At 36.4% G+C, this 23,036-nt stretch overlaps 1 pseudogene; it reads left to right on the forward strand.

The window, feature by feature from the left end:
• The first annotated feature begins 880 nt into the window (after window positions 1-880).
• LOC125473816 lies at window positions 881-991 on the forward strand (annotated as a pseudogene).
• The last annotated feature ends 22,045 nt before the right edge of the window (window positions 992-23,036 follow it).

Below are 23,036 nucleotides of genomic sequence, written 5' to 3' on the forward strand. Positions count from 1 at the left end.
AGGTTTCTCGGCCTTGTGAAGATTTGGTGCTTCAAACGAGGGAGTAGCATGGCTTGGTTCCTCATTTGGTTTCTCATTTTCTCCTTGAGTAACCCCTGCATTCACATGATCAGATTCATTAGTAACTTCATTGCCAACTCTATTATTGATAACCTTACCACTTTTAAGTGTAGTGATTGCTTTGGCTTGCTCTTGGTTCCTTTGGAGTATCACGGGTTGGCTTGGAAACTTTCCAACCTCTCTTTGGCTCAAGGCATCTGCAATCTGCCCCAATTGTGTCTCCATTTTGGTTAGAGCCGCCGAATGTTGTTGGAGAGTGCTATTGGTGGTTTGTTGGAATTGCAAGGTATTTTGGGCTAACAATTTAACCGTATCCTCAAGAATAGGTTTTGGTTGGAAGTTTTGGAATTGATTGTTGTTCTTCCACGAAAGATTGGGATGATCTCTCCAACTTGGGTTATATGTATTGGAATACACATCATTCCTTGGCCTTTGATTGTAAGAATTCATGAGGTTCACTTGCTCTTGGACATACTCGGGGTAAGCCTCCCTAGATGGACATTGATGAGTAAGGTGGCTTGGTATGTTGCAAATGGCACACACTTCACTTGCTTTTGGCACCATGTTGAGCACGGATTCAAGCTTCTTTTCTAGGTTAGCTACCTGCAAAGAAAGATCATGATTAGAGCTTGTTTCATATACTCCAACTCTCTTACCCCTTACATCTTTGTGTTGAGCATTAGATCCCAACATCTCATAAATGTTATATGACTCTTGAGCATTCTTTTTCTTCAAAGCTCCACCTACTGCATTATCAACAGTTGATTGACATGTTTGGGTTAGTCCATCATAGAAAATTTGCATTTGTAAGTGAAGAGGTAACCCATGGTGTGGACATTGCAACAAAAGGCCTTTAAAGCGCTCCCAACACTTATTGAAAGGTTCTCCATCATCTTGTTTGAAGTTGAAGATTTGTCCCCTTAATGTGGCTGTCTTTTGAGTGGAAAAGAACTTTTCCAAAAACTTCTTAGCCACGGCATCCCATGTGGTGAGTGAACCAGGTACTAGAGTCATTAACCAACCCTTGGCCTTATCTTTCAAGGTGTAAGGGAACACTCTCATCCTCAGATTTGCTTCACTTACTCCCTGTAAAGGTAACCCACTCACAACATTGTAAAATTCTTTAATATGAGCTAAAGGATCTTCATTAGGTAAGCCATAAAAAGAAGGAAACATATGGAAATGTGAAGATTTAAGATCATAGTTTCTAGCTTCTGTGGGCAGCAAGATGCATGAAGGTGAATTTGGTATGATTGGTTGAGCAAAATCCTCCAAAGCTCGAAGATCATCTTGGTTGCCCGCCATCTCTTCTTCTCTTTCCCAATTAAAGTGCTCAGATCCTTCACTTATTGGACTAGACGGTTTCCCTTCCTCTTCTTCACAGACAATGGAGGAACTTGTTGGCACAAAGCTTTCCAAAGTGTTGCCCTTTAACCGTTCAATTCTTTGGCCTAATTCAGCAAGTCTATTTGACATATACTACCTGAAACAAGATAAAACAAGTTTGAATAAAAATCAGAAATCTACTTAAAATGAAAAGAACAAGGTTTAATATCAAAACAAGCAATTATAAGGGACTGAAATCAGTCCCCGGCAACGGCGCCATTTTGATTGATGTTTTCCTTCTTCATGCTAGAATATGTTTAGTATAATGGCACAAGTAAGGGTGTCGAATCCACAGGGACTAATTGGACCTATATAATCACTTGTTTTGCAAGAACTCTTTACTAGAGAAATAAAACTAATCAATGTAGGCAGATTTGTTGTTGTACCTTGAAAGCATAAAGAAATGAAGTAAACACAAAATGAATGAATCAACAGCTAATAAAATGAGATAGTACCAATGGAGATGAAGCTAGGGATTCGATTTTACCATTGCTAACCCAAGGCCATGCTTGTTGAATCAGATTATACTCATCCATCTACCTATTTCTTGAGTTTGTTTCACTTAGATATGATCAACCATATGATGTGTGGATTTGATCAAATGTCTCTAATCATGAGCCTAATTGTGATGTGCAACTTTGGCTCCTAATCAAGAATATGTAGTGCACAAGAAACTTTCACAAAACCAAAGGGAACACTTGGCAGGATGTTTGCAAAACATTCCCTTCATTCATTCACATATCCACCAAGATTATGCATGATGTGTGCTTTAATCTTGGCTAAACAACCTGTGGTTAATTCAAATGATGATCAAGCATTAAAATCAACACCCTAAGTCACAATTAAATCGGAGAATGAAACAAGAAATAGATAGATTAAATGAGAATTCTGAATTAACTACATAGCAATCTTGCAAGGCTACATCGAATCCCTAGAGAGAGATTAGTTACACTTCATGTTTACAAAAGGTTTGACATAAAAATATATAACATGAGTGAACATAGGATTAAGAAGAAAGAACCCTTGAAGCAAAACTGATGTCGAAATCCCTTAAGAGTTGCCTTCGGTGTTGGTGCTCCAAGTGTGTTGTAAATGAAGGTGGAGCGGCTAAGGTTGAATGGTTTCTGCGAATGGGAGAGTGTATGGAATGGAATGAAGCCGAGAAGAGATTGTGTAGAAATGGAAGGGGATTTGCGGCAAAAGGGAAAGATTGGATGTGTTTGTGGTGTCTTGTGTATGAAAATGAGATGTGTTTTTTGTGTATGAATGCATGGGTTTTTATAGGGGGAATGGGAGAATAAGTGGGTGATTGTTTAAGAGTGAATGTGGTTGTTATGATTGAGAGTGCATGTGGATGAAATAATGATGGAAAAAGAGCTAGGTTGTTGGTGTGTGAATGCATGTGTTGAATGATTAGAGTGCATGTGGGTGAATATGTGGTTGAAATGATGAAGTAGGAAGGTGGAAATGCATGTGTTGAATTGGTGGTGCAATGATGAAAGAGTAAGTGCATGTGTGTGTGAATGGTGGTGCAATGATGAAAGAGTAAGTGCATGTGTGTGTGAATGCATGTGGCTAAGGGTTGTTGATTGGGCTAGAGGTTTTGCATGGCTCAAAGGATTGTTTGATTGGGCTAGGCCCTTTGTTTTATGTCCAAAGTGCATACAAGGCTTTCAAATTCGTCCAACACTTTGGCTCCAAGCATATGCTATCCATTCCAAGCCCAATTTTGCTCCAAAATGCTCCAAAATGCATCTTTTTTCTTCCTTAGCCATATGAACCTAAAAACACACGAAAATGGCTTAAACTACTAAAACAACTATGAATTAACAACATAGATGCACGAAAACAAGCTAAGTAAGTCGCCTAAATATGCTTCTATCAGTGCTTTGGTTGACAAAACACTGGTGGCTACCAAGATCTTAATTGCAAACCGAGCCTTGAATGAACAACAATACGAAGGTGTTAGGCAAAGAGGCATCCCACGGTAGCAGGTCCATGAGGTAAGTTCAATAGCTGAAATTCAATCTCAATTAGCTAACCTCACTATGCTTGTATCTCAGGTTGCCGAACAATGCAAAGTGCAAGGAATTACACCAAGTGTGTGTGGCGTGTGCTCTATGCAAGGGCACCTCAATGATCAGTGTCCCCAATTGATAGAGAATGGAGGATGGGAAAGCGCCAATGCCATAGGTTATCAAGGTCAAAATCAGTAAAGGAATGATGCATACTCAAATACATACAATCCGGGATAGAGAGATCACCCAAATTTCAAGTGGAGGGAGCCTCAACAACTTCAACAACAAGGAGGATTTCGACATCCACCCCCTGGGATATATCAAAGGCCATTCGCACAATCTCAAGCTCAATCACAAACTGCTCAACCAAACTCAGGTTCGCTATTTGATAATGATCAAGCTATTCAATTACTAACTTCTGTATCGTAGGGATTACAAAATCAAAATAATAGAATAGCGAACAAGGACAAGGAGATGAGTGACATGAAGAAGCAAATAGGGCAGATCTCAGAGTTCCTTGGGTAGTTTCGTGAACAAGGTAAACTTCCTAGTTCAACCGTTGTGAATCTAAAGGGAGGCATTGAAACCGCCAAGGCCATTACATTGAGAAGTCCCAATGAGCTTGGAAATCACACAAAACCATCCAAACAAGGCCTTAACCAGGATGAAGAGCTGTTGCAAGAAAAAGAATAGCAACCAAAGGCCATGACAAGGGAAGACCAATCCTTGCCGCAGCCCTCTCAGGCCTCAAAACCGTCCCAAACCACCAAGGTAAGTCCAAATTTGAATTTTTTTAGTTCTATTCCATTAAATATGCCCTTTCCTAGCAAGTTTATGCAATCTAAGAAAGAGGAGGCTGAAAAAGACATTCTGGAGACATTTGATAGGAGTATATTTATGCGACTTAGTTAGCTTGTTTTCTTGCATTTAGATAGTTAGTTGCTATTTATTATAGTGATTTAAGCTATTTTTGTATGTTGGTAGGTTTATATGACAAAGTTGGCAAGAAGGTGCAATTTGGAGCATTTTAGAGCAGTTTTGGGCTTGGAATGGATTGCACATGCATGGAGCAAGGTGGATGGACGAATTTGAAGATCAAAAGAGGCTAGGAACATGCTACAAATTTGGAGAAACAAATTCAAGACAAAGAAGATAAGGAAAGAGTAAGAAACATGGAACATTATCCAAACAACCTTATCTTATCCAAACCTTATCCAACCTTATCTTATCTTATCCTATCCTAATCTTTTCGTACCTTAATTCCAGCTGCAAAGAGGATTCATTTTCACATTAAATCACCTAAATATCAGGTTCTAGAAGCCCTATTTTCATGCCCTAAGTTTATGCCACATGTAACCCTTCTAGAAGTTCTAGAATCTACCACAACAACCATTCCTTGTCCTCCCTAGAATCTGATTGAAAGTGTCCTTGTTCTTTGGTGATTTGGAGTCCTAATTCCCCTCTTTTTCAACCCAATTTTGTGCCTTCCCTTCTCCCTATAAATACATGATGCCGCAGCACTCATAAGACACCACCCTCTACCACAATTTCACACCACACCATCCACCACACCTCAAAAGCCTAAATTCAGAAAATTCCCTCTAGTGGCACAACTTTGCAAGGAGAAAGGAGAGGAGAACTTTAGCTGTGCCATCACATTCAAGTTTGGATTGCTGGAACGTCCTAGATGTATTCTATCTTTTGCTTTCAATGTTTAATTTATCTTTGTTCAAGTGCGAACATGAGGAGCTAAACTCGTTTTAGCTAGAGATGGATTCAAAGCCATGAATATACATATGTGATATGAATTGATTTCTTCCAGTTATTGTTTCGTAAAACATGAATGCGATTTGCTTATTTGTTTGATTGATAACTTATTCTTGTATGTTGATTAAGGGTGCACACCTAGTTTGCATGCATGAATTTGATGCTAGAATATAAGGGAATTTCACCTAATAGTTATGAACTTATATTTATAAGCAGTGGAGGTTGCTAGTCATAATCGTGTTAAGTAAATCCATGGTAGGAGTATCATGCAGTTCATAGTTACAAATGTCATGTCAATGCTTATGATTTTCACAAAGCTTAATGATCTTTGATTGTATCTCTATTATGCTATTCATGTAGGGAACTTGATAAGAATAATTTGGTTGTCGATGCATATTCCATCCAATTCAATGAATTTAGGAAAATCTGAAAGTTAATTTGTGTTTTTCACGATTAATATAGGGCATTGTCATTCATGGTTTAAAGGAATAATAACTGGAAATCGATTTGTATGCATGTGTCATGTGTGGAGATGAACCCTCTAGCTAGCCATTCACCCATATTTCACCCAATTTCGTCCAAGTTGTTTAGAGTCTTTAAAATCTATTTGTTTTTACCTTAATTTCGTCCAAAATCCAATCCCCCTTTACTTTGTTGTGTCAAATTAGTTAGAATCTGTCCAAACTTGTGTTTTTAAGTGTTTTGAGTCAAGTTAAAAGTAATTTTCGTCCAAATGATCCTTTATTGTCTAGTTTGAGTCTATTTGATTATTTTGTGCTGTTTTGAGTTTGTTTAGTTTGTTTTGAGTCATAAGAGTCTAGTTTTCTATTTTTTAGTCTAGTTTTGTGTTTTAGAGTTTAATTTGAGTAGATTAGCATCCCTTCTAATCCCCGGCCTAGAACGATCCCTACTTACACATACTACAATTATAGGGTTTAATTTGAGTGTTAGAATATATCACACCAAATTTTGGCGCCATTGCCAAGGGATTAGTAAAATTGCTAATCCCTCTGTTTGTTTGTTTATTTTTCTTTTCATATTTGATTTAGTTTTATTTCCTTGATTTCAGGTACTAGAGAAGCAAGACATGGCAATTGTTAATCTTCAAGCTCAAATAGCGAATCTTACTTCTTAGTTGTCACAGTATGCCGATGGGTCCACATTGCAAAGTGTCCCTACATTTGGTACTTCTTATAGGCAAGAATATCAAGCAAATCAACGTCCACAAAGAGGTTGGGAGAACGTCAATTCCTGGGGTTATAAAGATCATAATCAATCAGGGAACAATTTGTTTTCCAACATGTACAATTCAGATTGGAGTGATCATTCGAACTCTATGTGGTGGGAATCTCAACAAGTTCAACACGAAGGATATTGGCAGCTATAGGAAAAGTTCTATTCAAGACTTGTGCAGCCACCACAACCTCATATACAATATGCCCAACCAAACTCAGGTTCGTTATTAGATTGTGATCAAATTCTTGATGAATTAGTTTCTTTGGTGCAAGGCTCGCAAAATCAAGCCAAGGAGGCTCAACAAGGAGAATATTGGCAGCCATATGAGTAGTTCTATACAACGCCTATACAGCCACCACAGTCTGACCTGCAACAATTCTAACCGAATTCAAGTTCGTCAATAGATTGTGCTCAAATTCTTAATGTACTAACTTATTTGACGCAGGAATTACAAAATCAAGCCCAAGTGATGAATGAATTGAAGAATCAAATGGGAAAGATCGCAGAATTCATGGGGCAAATGCAAGAACAAAGTGAACTATCCGACTCAACTGTTGAAATTGCTGAAGCTATCACCTTGGAAAGTGGCATGGAGGTTGGAGATGAACCCAAGACGTCCAAACTAAGCCAAAACATGGATGAACAGCTACTGCGCCACCGCAAGGGAAGAACCACCCTTGTCGCAGCCCCACATACCCTCTATGTTGTCCACTACAACCAAGGTAAGCCCCAATTCAATTTGTCTTGACCCCATTCCACCAAATGTCCCTATTCCTTGCAGGATCATGCAATCCAAGGAAGAAAATCGTGAGAAAGGCATCTTCGAAACCTTTTCAAAGAATTAAGAGCAAGAAGTGGCTGGGGAATGTCTAGAATTTATCAAAGAGGATATACTTGAGAGAACAATTCCCAAAGAAACTGGATTTTATGACACGGGACAAGTCATAACTCTCAAAACACCAAATTTGGCTGAATTTCCTAGTCCTACAACTTTCGAAGGGGTGCTTATTCTTGAGTTCATGTCGGAGCACACAGGTAAGCCACCTCCTCCAATTTCACTTTCGTTTTCTGATAGGAGCATATTCGTGCGACTTAAATGGCTTGTTCTCATACATTTACGTTATGTTTCTTTAGTTATTTTAGTCCTTTATGCTTCTTTTGTGTGTTTTCAGGATAATAAGACGTGTTTGACGAAAGGATGCATTGTGGAGTGTTTTGGAGCACTATTGGGCTAAGGATGGATAGCTTATGCTTGGAGCCCAAGTGTTGGATCAAAGCCTCAATGCAATTACCAAGGAGAAGATGGAATTTACACTCCATAACCAGATTTGCGTCCTTAAACTCTTCTCTTTGTTAGTTACATTCTGCCATGTTTAGTATGTTTAGTTGCTTTTTGTGTGTTTACTTATGTTTTGTGTGAATCTATGCTTAAAACATTGAGGACAATGTTTGATTTAAGTGTGGGGGGGGGGGGGGGGGGGTAACTAAGTTTATTTGATGCAAATTCGTGGGATTTTATCACCCATAACTTCAAATGTTGTTTCTTACTGTTTTAAGGTGTTTTTAAGTTGTTTTAGAGTGTTTTAGTATGTTTTGTTTTTATAACTCCGAAAATCACATAAAAATTTGAAAAACATGTTTTGAAAGAGCCTAAAAAAAGTGTTTTGAGTCGTTTTTGTGTGTTTGTTGATAGGAGCATATTCATGCGACTTAAATGGCTTGTTCTCGTGCATTTACGTTATGTTTCTTTAGTTATTTTAGTACTTTAAGCTATTTTCGTGTGTTTGTAGGCCAAAAGGGCTAAAGGAGCAAAAAGATGCATTTTGGAGACGTTTGGAGCACTTTTGGGCTAAGGATGGAAAGCTTATGCTTGGAGCCAAAGTGTTGGACGAAATTGAAAACCTAATTGAAGACCAAAGTGTTGGAACCTTGTTCCCTTTAGTTTTAGGATATTTAAACCTTTCCTATATCCTTAGTCGTGCATAACATTCCAACATTCCACTCCTTCATTTATTACTTATCATATCATTCATTCATCTACATATCAATAACCACTTATCATTCATTTATTACTTATCATATCATTCATTCATCTACATATCAATAACCACTTATCATTCATTTATTACTTATCATATCATTCATTCATCTACATATCAATAACCACTTATCTTATCACTCAACATATCATTCATTTATCACTCAACATATCATTCACTTATCACTTATCTTATCATTCACTTACCACTCAACATATCACTCAACATATCATACACTTATCACTCATCACACTTCATCATTATACCACCATTCATTCTTTAAAACACATGCACATTCACACACACTTCACACAAACAACATTCACATGCAAACACAAGCTTTAACCAACAAACAAAACATACACACACATGCACTTACTCCTTCATCATTACACCACCTTCTCCATCTTTATTCCACATGCATTCATCATAATTCACCCTAGCTACCACCATTCACACACACATGCACTTATTCTTTCATCATTGCACCACCATTCACCATTCACACACACATGCACTTACTCCTTCATCATTACACCACCTTCTCCATCTTTATTCCACATGCATTCATCATAATTCACCCTAGCTACCACCATTCACACACACATGCACTTATTCTTTCATCATTGCACCACCATTCACCATTCACACACACATGCACTTACTCTTTCATCATTGCACCACCATTCACACGCACATGCACTTACTCTTTCATCATTGCACCACCAATTCAACACATGCATTCACACACCAACAACCTAGCTCTTTTTCCATCATTATTTCATCCACATGCACTCTCAATCATAACAACCACATTCACTCTTAAACAATCACCCACATATTCTCCCATTCCCCCTATAAAAACCCATGCATTCATACACAAAAATCACATCTCATTTCATACACAACACACCACAAACACTTCCATTCCTTCTCTTTGCCGTGAGTCCCCTTAGAATCCAAAACCATCTTTCCATTTCCATCACTCCTCACTCCATTCCACATTTCCATAATCCCCCAAACCTCACCTTAGACCTTGTGCTACAACAACGAGGAAGAGAAGAGGACCTAAACGTTCATACAATTCAAGTTTGAGTTGTTGGAATGTTTAGGTGATTCTTTGATTTCAATGTTTCATTTTAATTCTCTTTGTTTTGTACGTATAAGGAATGGAAGAGAAGAGTGCCTAAACGTTCATACAATTCAAGTTTGAGTTGTTGGAATGTTTAGGTGTTTCTTTGATTTCAACGTAATGAGGAACTAAAACCCCCTTTAGCTAGGGGGTGATTCGAAATAAATGTTTATGCTTGCATTTTGATTTGATTACTTCTAATTGCGTTTCATAAGTTGTGGTTCAATTTGTTTAACCGTTTGATTGATAACTTATTTATGTATGTTTATTGAGAGTGTACACTTAATTTTCATGCATGAATATGACGCTAGAATGTAAGTGAGTTTCACCTAATAGTTACGAACTTATATTCACAAGTAGTGGAGGTTGCTTATAAACAATCGCGTTAAATGAATTCTTGGCATAAGTTTCATGCGTATTCCATAGTAACGAATGCCTCGTCAACACTTAAAGTTTTCATGATGCTTAATGATTTTTGATTGTATCTTTATTGTGCTTTTCACGTAAAGGACTTTTGGAGAATGTTGTGAATTGCGTTGCGCTAACCCATCCAATTCATTAACTTAAGGAAAACTTGACGGTTAATTTAAGCGGACCTAATTGACCCGGGGCGTTGAGAATTAATGATTTGTTGAAATGCAATTGGAAATCTTTTTATTATGCAAGTGTAACATGTATGGAGATGAACCCCTTAGCTATTCTATCATCCATTCATTCCATTTCATCAATTCCATATTTACATTCTGTTTTAATTTGTTCATTTAATTTAATTTCGTATAAACTTAAATCCCCCTTTACTTTAATGTCAATTTAGTTAGAAATCATTTTAGTTTGTGTTTTTTTTTTAAAGCATTTTGAGTTTTTGGTTTGTCTTAGTGTTTTAAACTTTAATTTTGCATTCTTTGAGTCTAGTTTAGTGTTTTAAACTTTATTTTACGTTTTTGAGTCAGTTTTCAAGAGATTTGCATTCCCTCCTAATCCCCGGTCCAGAACGATCCCTACTTATACATATACTACAATTGATAAAAAGAGGGTTTAATTTGTGTGCGTATAAATCTCGCATCAAATTTTGGCGCCGTTGCCGGGGATTAGCAACTTTGCTAATCCCTTGGTTCTTTTCTTTTTTTTGGTTTAGTTGTTTTCGTTTTAGTTTCTAACTTAGTGTTGTTTTCTTTGTTTGTTGTTACTTTTGATTTTTGATTTAGTTCTCTTTCTTTGATTTTAGGTACTAGAGAAGTAAGATATGGATTTTGCTAGCATTCAAGCTCAATTGGCAAATCTTACTTCTAAATTGTCGCCGTATGCCGAAAGGACCACAATGCAGAGTGTCCCTACATTTGGTGCTTCATATAGGCAAGGATTTCAAGCCAATCAATGTCCACAAAGAGATTGGAGGGATCATTCAAACTCTATATGGTGGGAAGATCAACAAGTTCAACGTGAAGCATATTGGCAACCATATGAGGAGTTCTATTCAAGACCTATGCAGCCACCACAACTTCATATGCAATATGCTCAATTAAATTCAAGTTCGCCAGTAGATTATATTCAAATTCTTAATGAAATAAATTCTTTGGCGCAGGGGTCACAAAATCAAGCCAAGGAGGCTCAACAAGAAGCATATTGGCAACCATATGAGGAGTTCAATACAACACCTATGCAGCCACCACAACCTCCCCCACAACATTTCCAATCAAGTTCAAGTATGTCCATGGATAATGATAAAAATTTTCAATTACTAACCTCTTTGACGCAGGACGAACAAAATCAAGACAAGAAGTTGGGTAAATTGGACGAGCAATTTGGGCAGATTATGGAGTTCATGAAACAAATTCAAGAGCAAAGTGAACTTTCCAACTCAACTATTGAAAACTTGAAGGAAGATTTTGAAATCCATAATGCTATCACTTTGGGAAGTGCTATGGAGGTTGGAGCTGACCTAAAAATGTCCAAACATAGCCTAGAAGTGGATGAAGAGCTGCTAATTGAGGAGGAGGAAGAAGACATGCACACGGCAAGGGTAGAACAACCCTTGCCGCAGCCCCCTAAGCCCTCTAAACCACCCACCACCAGTAAGGACGTCCCAATTCCATGTTATTCTGATGTTATTCCACCCAATGTCCCTTTTCCTAGTAGGTTTTTGATTCCCAACCAAGAAGAGAGTAAAAAGGACATCGTGGAAGCCTTCCCAAAGGTGCAAAATGTTATTCCAATTCTTGGTGCAACACAGCAAGTTTTAGATGGTGTTGAATTCTTCAAAGGACTTTGTACACCAAGAAGAATGATTCAAGAGAAGGTAGTGGCTGGAGAAGATGTAGAAGGCATCAAAGAGGACAAATTTGAAACCACAATTCCCAAGGAAGTTGGATTTTATGACACGGGACAAGTCATAACTTTCGAAGGGGTGTTTATTCTGGAGTTCATTTTGGAGCACACAGGTAAGCCGCCTCCCCGAATTTCAATTTTCTTTTATACTAACATGTGGTTAATGATTCAGGCACCCAATCTGGAATTTAAACTATTACCGGATCATTTCAAGTATCACCGCCCATTCAAAGATAAATTCCATGCCGTTTGATTTTATTTATGTTAATAAAAAAAAAAATAAAATAAAAAAAAATAAAAATAAAAAAAAAGAAAAAGAAAGAAAGATACTAAACATAGAGAAAAGTTTGATTTACTCTTGGTTTATGCTTAGTTATGGTTATAATGTATGACTTCACATGCAATCATAAAAGAAAAATTCGTTTTTGTAACATGCTTGAAGGAAGGAACTCAAACAAACGCTACAACCCTGTGAGACTCGAGCCATTACCTTCTTTGGAGAGTTATTTTCTGTGATTCTTTGTTTTCTAAAAGTTGTTGCATGATCTCATTATTCCTTGCTTGGCTGCTACTTAGAATGCAATTGTATCATGATAGAACTAAATGCTAGAACTTATATCCATTTCATTCAAAGCATGACATTGAATTGCATAACATATATCAAGATGAAGTTGTGTAGTTGCCACCATAGCCAAATAGCGTTACTTCCCATATTTCGTATATGTTGTAAGTTTTACCCCCGTTGAGCCTTGTTTAGCCTTTATTCTTTGTTTACCCACATTATCCTCACCTAGCCTAGTGTAGGACAGTCCACACCCTTGTTCTTAATTGATAGTGAGCATGACTAAAATGAATTCCTTTTGAGTACATTATGCAAGAAAATGAGTGTGGGGGAGTAAAAGTTTGTTCTTACGTTTATATGTATGTTTTGAGATTCAAAAGAAAAAGAAGAAAAAAAAAAAAAAAAAAAAAAAAAAAAAGAAAAAAAAAAAAAAGGAGTGAAAATAAGTAAGAATGAACTCACGAGCGTTGATGGTTGAAGAAAGGGTCCAAAAAAGTTGAATATGGCCCTAAGTTTTGTGTGACTTTCCCTTGGGTGTTCAAAGTTGACTTCTGCGTTCTTAAGGGAATTCTAAGTACCTAATTCAATACTTTGCTCACTATTGCTTTAAGAATGTTTGTTTATCCTTCACCTTTCATTGTTAGCCAACACCTTTAGCCCCGTTACACCCCTTTGACTTCTATCTTGATCGTTATGTGTTCAATAATGTGGAGTTTGAAATTGATATGAGCTTATGGAATCACTGGTTCTCATTCTAAGTAGTAGCATTCCATTCATGAGATCATATTCATGTCATTATCGTAAATCCAGAAAATGCTTTCCTTGTTATAACATATGTGAGTGTTCGTCTACATGTTTACATCAATCTTCTCACATATAACTAGTGTAGGGTGTGTAGTCAGAAAATCTGTGTGAAAAACGAGTGCATATCTTGTAAGGATTTGAGCAATTTCTCTAAGGCATGTTACTGCATTCGAAATGTGTTTTAAATGTTTAATTGTGAACTAGTATGTGGTGACTATGATTAAGAATGTACTTAAGTGTAATAATGGCTAAAATCTGTGGGAATAATGATTTTTAACTTGTCATGTGCTTTGGAAATCCCTGAGACGTTTGTTGGAAGGTTTAGGTTGTGTTTTACTTGTTCGTTTTGTTTTGTTTCTGGTTTCTTTTGTTTTGTTTTGCTCGAGGACTAGCAAAAGATAAGTGTGGGGGTATTTGATAGGAGCATATTCATGCGACTTAAATGGCTTGTTCTCGTGCATTTACGTTATGTTTCTTTAGTTATTTTAGTACTTTAAGCTATTTTCGTGTGTTTATAGGCCAAAAGGGCTAAAGGAGCAAAAAGATGCATTTTGGAGACGTTTGGAGCACTTTTGGGCTAAGGATGGAAAGCTTATGCTTGGAGCCAAAGTGTTGGACGAAATTGAAAACCTAATTGAAGACCAAAGTGTTGGAACCTTGTTCCCTTTAGTTTTAGGATATTTAAACCTTTCCTATATCCTTAGTCGTGCATAACATTCCAACATTCCACTCCTTCATTTATTACTTATCATATCATTCATTCATCTACATATCAATAACCACTTATCATTCATTTATTACTTATCATATCATTCATTCATCTACATATCAATAACCACTTATCATTCATTTATTACTTATCATATCATTCATTCATCTACATATCAATAACCACTTATCTTATCACTCAACATATCATTCATTTATCACTCAACATATCATTCACTTATCACTTATCTTATCATTCACTTACCACTCAACATATCACTCAACATATCATACACTTATCACTCATCACACTTCATCATTATACCACCATTCATTCTTTAAAACACATGCACATTCACACACACTTCACACAAACAACATTCACATGCAAACACAAGCTTTAACCAACAAACAAAACATACACACACATGCACTTACTCCTTCATCATTGCACCACCATTCACACACACATGCACTTACTCTTTCATCATTGCACCACCAATTCAACACATGCATTCACACACCAACAACCTAGCTCTTTTTCCATCATTATTTCATCCACATGCACTCTCAATCATAACAACCACATTCACTCTTAAACAATCACCCACATATTCTCCCATTCCCCCTATAAAAACCCATGCATTCATACACAAAAATCACATCTCATTTCATACACAACACACCACAAACACTTCCATTCCTTCTCTTTGCCGTGAGTCCCCTTAGAATCCAAAACCATCTTTCCATTTCCATCACTCCTCACTCCATTCCACATTTCCATAATCCCCCAAACCTCACCTTAGACCTTGTGCTACAACAACGAGGAAGAGAAGAGGACCTAAACGTTCATACAATTCAAGTTTGAGTTGTTGGAATGTTTAGGTGATTCTTTGATTTCAATGTTTCATTTTAATTCTCTTTGTTTTGTACGTATAAGGAATGGAAGAGAAGAGTGCCTAAACGTTCATACAATTCAAGTTTGAGTTGTTGGAATGTTTAGGTGTTTCTTTGATTTCAACGTAATGAGGAACTAAAACCCCCTTTAGCTAGGGGGTGATTCGAAATAAATGTTTATGCTTGCATTTTGATTTGATTACTTCTAATTGCGTTTCATAAGTTGTGGTTCAATTTGTTTAACCGTTTGATTGATAACTTATTTATGTATGTTTATTGAGAGTGTACACTTAATTTTCATGCATGAATATGACGCTAGAATATAAGTGAGTTTCACCTAATAGTTACGAACTTATATTCACAAGTAGTGGAGGTTGCTTATAAACAATCGCGTTAAATGAATTCTTGGCATAAGTTTCATGCGTATTCCATAGTAACGAATGCCTCGTCAACACTTAAAGTTTTCATGATGCTTAATGATTTTTGATTGTATCTTTATTGTGCTTTTCACGTAAAGGACTTTTGGAGAATGTTGTGAATTGCGTTGCGCTAACCCATCCAATTCATTAACTTAAGGAAAACTTGACGGTTAATTTAAGCAGACCTAATTGACCCGGGGCGTTGAGAATTAATGATTTGTTGAAATGCAATTGGAAATCTTTTTATTATGCAAGTGTAACATGTATGGAGATGAACCCCTTAGCTATTCTATCATCCATTCATTCCATTTCATCAATTCCATATTTACATTCTGTTTTAATTTGTTCATTTAATTTAATTTCGTATAAACTTAAATCCCCCTTTACTTTAATGTCAATTTAGTTAGAAATCATTTTAGTTTGTGTTTTTTTTAAAGCATTTTGAGTTTTTGGTTTGTCTTAGTGTTTTAAACTTTAATTTTGCATTCTTTGAGTCTAGTTTAGTGTTTTAAACTTTATTTTACGTTTTTGAGTCAGTTTTCAAGAGATTTGCATTCCCTCCTAATCCCCGGTCCAGAACGATCCCTACTTATACATATACTACAATTGATAAAAAGAGGGTTTAATTTGTGTGCGTATAAATCTCGCATCATTTGTGTCTTAGGGTACTTTCCAACACAATGATAAGGATTTGGTTTGTAATTGCATGACTGTTAAAAAGAGTTATAAACATAGAGAAAAGTTTGATTTACTCTTGGTATATGCTTGGTTATGGTTATAATGTATGACTTCACATACAATCATAAAAGAAAAATTCGTTTTTGTAACATGCTTGAAGGAAGGAACTCAAACAAACGCTACAACCCTGTGAGACTCGAGCCATTACTTTCTTTGGAGAGTTATTTTTCTGTGATTCTTTGTTTTCTAAAGTTGTTGCATGATCTCATTATTCCTTGCTTGGTTGCTACTTAGAATGCAATTGTATCATGATAGAACTAAATGCTAGAACTTATATCCGTTTCATTCAAAGCATGACATTGGAATTGCATAACATATATCAAGATGAAGTTGTGTAGTTGCCACCATAGCCAAATAGCCTTACTTCCCATATTCCGTATTTGTTGTAAGTTTTAACCCCTTTGAGCCTTATTCAGCCTATTTTCTTTGTTAACCACATCACCCCTTACCTAGCTTAGAGTAGGACTTTCCCATACCCTTGTTCTTGAGTATAGTGGAGCATGACTTAGAAGGAATTCTTTTTGAGTGACATTATTGCAGAAAACAAGTGTGGGGGAAGGGATTTTTGTGTGTATGTATGTGCCTAAGTCTTAAAGAAGGCACGGGAAAAAGAAAAAAAAATGTGAGAAAAAGAAGAAGAAAAGAAAGAAAAAGAGTGAAAATAAGTGAGAATGGACTCACAAGTGTGATTGTTGAAGAAAGGGCCCAAAAAGTTTGAATATGGCCCTAAGTTTTGTGTGACTTCCCCTTGGGTGTTCAAAGTTGACTTATGCGTTCTAAGGGAATTCTAAGTGCCTAATTCAATACTTTGCTCACTATTGCTTTAAGAATGTTTGTTTATCCTTCACCTTTCATTGTTAGCCAATACCCTAGCCCCGTTACAACCCTTTGACTTCTATCTTGATTGTTATGTGTTTCAATATGTGGAGTTTAAAGTGGGTTTGAGCTTATGGTATCACTGGTTCTCGCATCTAAGTAGTAGCATTCCATTCATGAGATCATACCTAAACATGCTTATTAACTCCAGAAATTGCTCTCCTTATGATACATATATGTGAGTGTTCGTTTTTATGCTTACAACAATCTTCTCACATATAACTAGATTAGGGTGTGTAGTCAGAAAATCTGAGTGAAAATTGAGTGCATATTTTGTAAGGAATTGAGCAAATTCTCTAAGGCATGTTACTACATTCAAAACATGGTTTTAAATGCTTAATTGTGAACTAATATGTGGTGACTATGATTAAGTATGTACTTAAGTGTCAAGATAAACAAAATCTGTGGGAATGATGATTTTTGACATGTCATGTGCATTGGAAATCCCTGAGGCAAAGTTGGAAGGTTTAAAATTGTCTTTGGTTTGTTTCGTTTCGTTTTGTTTTGTTTTTCTGTTTTGCTCGAGGACTAGCAAAAGCTAAGTGTGGGGGTATTTGATAGGAGCATATTCGTGCGACTTAAATGGCTTGTTCTCGTACATTTACGTTATGTTTCTTTAGTTATTTTAGTCCTTTATGCTTCTTTTGTGTGTTTTCAGGATAATAAGACGTGTTTGACGAAAGGATGCATTGTGGAATGTTTTGGAGCACTATTGGGCTAAGGATGGATAGCTTATGCTTGGAGCCCAAGTGTTGGATGAAATTGAAGGCCTTGTATGCACTTGAGGACACAAAACAATGGCCCTAACCCAATTACATAACACCTTGCCATGGGCTTAACACAAACACCATTCATTGCCATGCAAGGGGGAGCAATTTGGGTCCATTTTATGCACTTAAACCCTAGCCCAATTACACACCATTGCAGCCAAATCCATTCTTTGCCATGCACATTCACCACCAATTCAACCACATGCACTTATTCCTTCATCATTACACAACATTGCAGCCATATGCACCAAAATCCATCCATGCCGTGCACTTCCCTTGCCATTTTCAGCCATCACACTTCATCATTGCAGCCACCATTCATCCTAGTTGTCAATCACATACTTTCCCATTGTATAATCCATCCACATGCATCTTTAACCAACAAACAAATCAGCCACAACACACAAAAACAACCCATGCCGTGGCCACCCTTGCAATTCCAGCATTCCACCAAGTTTCCTAGCTGTTTTTCACATACATCCCTTCACTCTTTAATCATTTCCAACCTAGCAACCCCTTTAATCATTCATCCTAGCTGCCATTAACATGTTCTCCCCTCCATTCTCTCCCTATAAAACCATGTAATGCATTCATACAATTCATTCCATTCACAACACTTCACACCAACACAAACACAACCTTTGTGCCGTGCCTTCCCTATTAATCCAAACACCATCCCCCTTCCATTTTCACCACTCCCCAAACCATTCACACCATCAAACTATCCTTAGACCTTGTGCTACAACGAAGAGGAAGATAAGAGGGCCTAAACGTTCATACAATTCAAGTTTGAGTTGTTGGAATGTTTAGGTGTTTCTTTGATTTCAATGTTTAATTTCAATACTCTTTGTTTTGTACGAATGAGGAATGGAAGATAAGAGGGCCTAAACGTTCATACAATTCAAGTTTGAGTTGTTGGAATGTTTAGGTGTTTCTTTGATTCCAATGTTTAAATTCAACTAAACCCCCCTTGGCTAGGGGGGGATTCGAAATATATGTTTATGCTTGCATTTTGATTTGATTACTTCTAATTGCGTTTCATAAGTTGTGAATTCAATTTGTTGAACTGTTTGATTGATAACTTATTTATGTATGTTTATTGAGAGTGCACGCTTAATTTTCATGCATGAATATGACGCTAGAATATAAGTGAGTTTCACCTAATAGTTACGAACTTATATTCACAAGTAGTGGAGGTTGCTTATAAACAATCGCGTTAAACGAATTCTTGGCATAAGTTTCATGCAATCATAGTAACGAATGGCTCGTCAACACTTATAATTTTCTTAGAGCGTAATGATTCTTGCTTGTATCTCTATTATGCAATCATGTAGAGGACTTGTGGGGAATGTTGTGAATTGCGTTGCGCAAACCCATCCAATTCATTAACTTAAGGAGAACTTGACGGTTAATTTAAGCGGACCTAATTAACTCGGAGTGTTGAGTTTCATGGTTTATTGAAATGCAAATGGAAATCGTTTTATTATGCAAGTGTAACATGTGTGGAGATGAACCCCTTAGCTAGGTTCCCATCCATTAAATTCCATCACATTCATATTTACATTCTGCTTTAATTTAATCTCGTCAAATCAAAACCCCCCTTTACTTTCTTGTTCTTTAGTGCTTAGAATCTGTTTAGTTTATGTTTTAAAATGTTTTGAATCAAGCCATAATCTTAAATTCGTCCAAAATTGGGTTTAAGGTCATAAACTGCCTAGTTAGTGTTTTTAGGCAGTTTTGAGTCTTTTGAACTTGTTTTGAGTCTTTTGGTTTGTCTTAGTGTTTTAAAGTTTAATTTTGCATTTTTTGAGTCTAGTATAGTGTTTTATATTGTGTTTTTACGTTTTTGAGTCGAATCCAAGTGATTAACAATCCCTCCTAATCCCCGGTCCAGAACGATCCCTACTTACATACTTACTACAATTGTCAAAAAGAGGGTTTAATTTGTGTGCGTATAAATCTCGCATCATTTTCTACTAATATATTGTTAATAATTCAGGCACCCACTCTAGAATTAAACCATTACTGGATCATTTCAAGTATCACCTCCCATTCAAAGATCAATTCCAAGCCATGGGACCTAGGGGAGCTTAAAAGGAGGTATCGTCCGGCTGCAAGACGTTAAAGCAAGCGCTTCTTTGGAGGCAACCCATGTATTCGAATAAAGAAGACTTAGGAATCTCTGGCTCCTACAACCAGATTTGCTTTCTTTTACCTACTCTTTATTGCTTTTACTTTGCCATAATTGTCATGTTTATTAGTAGTGTGTTTGATTGTTTGCTTGTGAGTCTATGTTTGAAACACTGAGGACAATGTTTGGTTTAAGTGTTGGGGGGGGGGGTGGGGTAAACAAATGATTTTGCATTGATTTTTGATGCTCAAATTAAAACCCTATGATTGTAGTATATGAAAGTAGGGATCGTTTTAGGCCGGGGATTAGAAAGGATGCTAATCTACTCTAAACTGACTTAAAAACACAAAACAAAACTTAAAAACACTTAACTAGACTTATATGAATCAAAACAAATTAAAAAGACTCAAAACACACAAACTAATCAAAAAGACTCAAACTAGACTCTAAAGGTGATTTGGACGAATTTTAGACTATTAAGACTCAAAACACTAAATTGGACTGATTTGAACACGTTTCTAACTACTCTAACACACTTAATTAAAGGGGAGATTGATTTGGACGAAATTAAAGTAAAAACAAACAGATTTCAAGACTTAAACAACTTTGGATGAAATTAGGGAAAAATATGGGTGATAAGCTAGCTAGAGTCCACACATGACACATATGCATGCAAATCGATTTCCAGTTATTATTCCTTTAAACCATGAATGGCAATGCCCCAAGTTAATTGCATTGCACAACCAACCATCAGATTTTCCTTATTTCATTAAATTGAATGAATACGCATTACAACCAAATTATCTTTCTCAAGCTCCCTATATGAAACGCATGATAGAGATACATATAAAAAATCTTTAAATTCTATGAAAATCATATGCATTGACAAGGCATTCATCACTATGAAACGCACGAGACCCCAGCCAAGGATTCACTTAACACAATCATGACTAGTGACTTCCACTACTTGTGAGTATAAGTGAATAACTATTACGTGAAACTCCCTTATATTCTAGCATCAAATTCATGCATGCAAACTAAGTAGGCCTCCTTAATCAACATACAAGAATAAGTTATCAATCAAACAAATAAGTAAATCGCATTCATGATTTATGAAACAATAATTGGATGAAATCAATTCATATCACATATATGTTCATGGCTTTGAATTCACCTCTAACTAAAACGAATTTAGTTCCTCATGTTCGCAAAACAAAGATAATTAAATTTAAACATTGAAAACAAAGATAGAATACACCTAGAAACACTCCAGGTGGCTCCTCCTTCCTTCCTTGCTGCCCACAATAGGGATTTGTGTGAATTTAGGCTCTTAAGGTGTGGTGGATGGTGTGGTGTGAAATTGTGGTAGAGGGTGGTTGAATGTATGAATGAATGAATGAGTGAATGGATGCTTTGAATGGTGCGGCAAACACTTGCATTTATAGGGCTTAAACCTTAGGGAAATCAGATTAGGGTGTGGTATAAATTAGGTGGGAAAAGGTTTGCACAATCCTAGGGTAAAAGGACTAGGATTCCATGGCAAAGACCAAGGAAGAAAGGGAAAAAGATTGCAGATTCTAGAGCTTCTAGAAAAGGGGGAGGCGCCACTTTTGTAGGGTTTCTAGAAACAATGTGTTTTGTGGCAGAAATTGGACTTTTAAAAGGGATAAAGGGTGCGGCACCTATTTAGGAGGAGATAGGGTCTTCTAGAACCATATATTTAGGTGTTCTAATGTCAAATTAAGTCCTTTTTGCAGCAGGAATTAAGGTAGCAAAAGATTAGGATAGGATAAGATGAGATAAGGTTGGATAAGATAAGATTGGATAGGATAAGGTTGGATAATGTTCCTTATTTCTTGCTCGTTCCTTATCCTCTTTGTTTTTGAACTTCTTTCTCCAGATTTGTAACCTTTCCTAGCCTCTCTTGACTTCAATTTCGTCCATCCACTTTGCTCCATAGTTAAGTTATCCAATCCATGCCCAAAACTGCTTTAAATAGCTCCAAAATGCACTTTCTTGCCCCTTTTGCCATTAGGACCTAAAAACATACGAAAATAGCTCAAAAGACTAAAATAAATAGTAATTAACTAACTAAATGCAAGGAAACAACATAACTAAGTAGCATAAATATGCTCCTATCAATTTTCGTGGGATTTTATCACCTATCACTTCTAAAGTTGTTTCTCACTGTTTTTAAGTGTTTTTAGTGTGTTTGGAAGTGTTTTTATATGTCTTAAATGGAAAATCCAAAATTTGAAAAAGAAAAAAAAATCGAAACAAGTGTTTAAAAAAAGAAAACCAAAAAAAGTCGTTTTTAGCGTCGTTTTTGTTTTTATGTTTGTTTGTGTCTTAGGATACCTTCCAACACAATGATGAGGATTTGGTTTTTAATTGCATGACTATTAACGAAAGTTACAAACATGGATGGAAGTTTGATTTACTCGTTGGTTTATGCATAGTTGTAGTTGTCGTTTACAAATTCACATGTAATCACAAAAGAAAAAAAAAATTCAGTTTTTATAACATGTTTGAAGGATGAAACTCAAACTAACGCTACAACCTTGAAAGACATGAGCCAAAACTTTATTTGGAGAGTTATTAATCTGAGATATTTTTGTTTTCTAAAGTCGTTGCATGATCTCATTATTTCTTTGCTTGGTTGTTACTTAGAATGCGTTTCATCACTATAGTTCCAAATACTAGAACTCATGCCCATTTCATTCAAAGCATCAAATTGAGTGCATAACATAAAACAAGATGAAGTTGTTTAGTTAAAACCAGAGCCAAAAAGCCCTACCCTTTGCATATGTATTGTAGGTTTAACCCTTTGAGCCTTAGTTAACTTATTTTCTTTGTTAGCCATATTATCCTTACCTAGCCTAGAATAGGACTATCCATACCCTTGTTCTTAAAGTAGTGGAGCATGATTTAGAGGGAACCCCTTTTGATCTACAATTTGTAGAAAAACAAGTGTCGGGTAAGATAGGGATAAGAACACACGGCATAGGTGTAGGATATGAACTACAACTCCCAAACTTTAAAGGAATGGTGTCTATGCGGCATACAAAGGGATGAGGCTTTTAGAATCTGAATTATGTGTTTAACTGTACATCTAATCCCTTCTAAATAGCTAGAACTATGGCACAAAATAATTTGGATAATATACGA

The sequence above is a fragment of a genome, unplaced genomic scaffold, assembly GCF_019419815.1.
Source record: "Pyrus x bretschneideri cultivar Hongxiangsu unplaced genomic scaffold, Pyrus_bretschneideri_v1 Contig99, whole genome shotgun sequence".
NCBI lineage: Eukaryota > Viridiplantae > Streptophyta > Magnoliopsida > Rosales > Rosaceae > Pyrus > Pyrus x bretschneideri.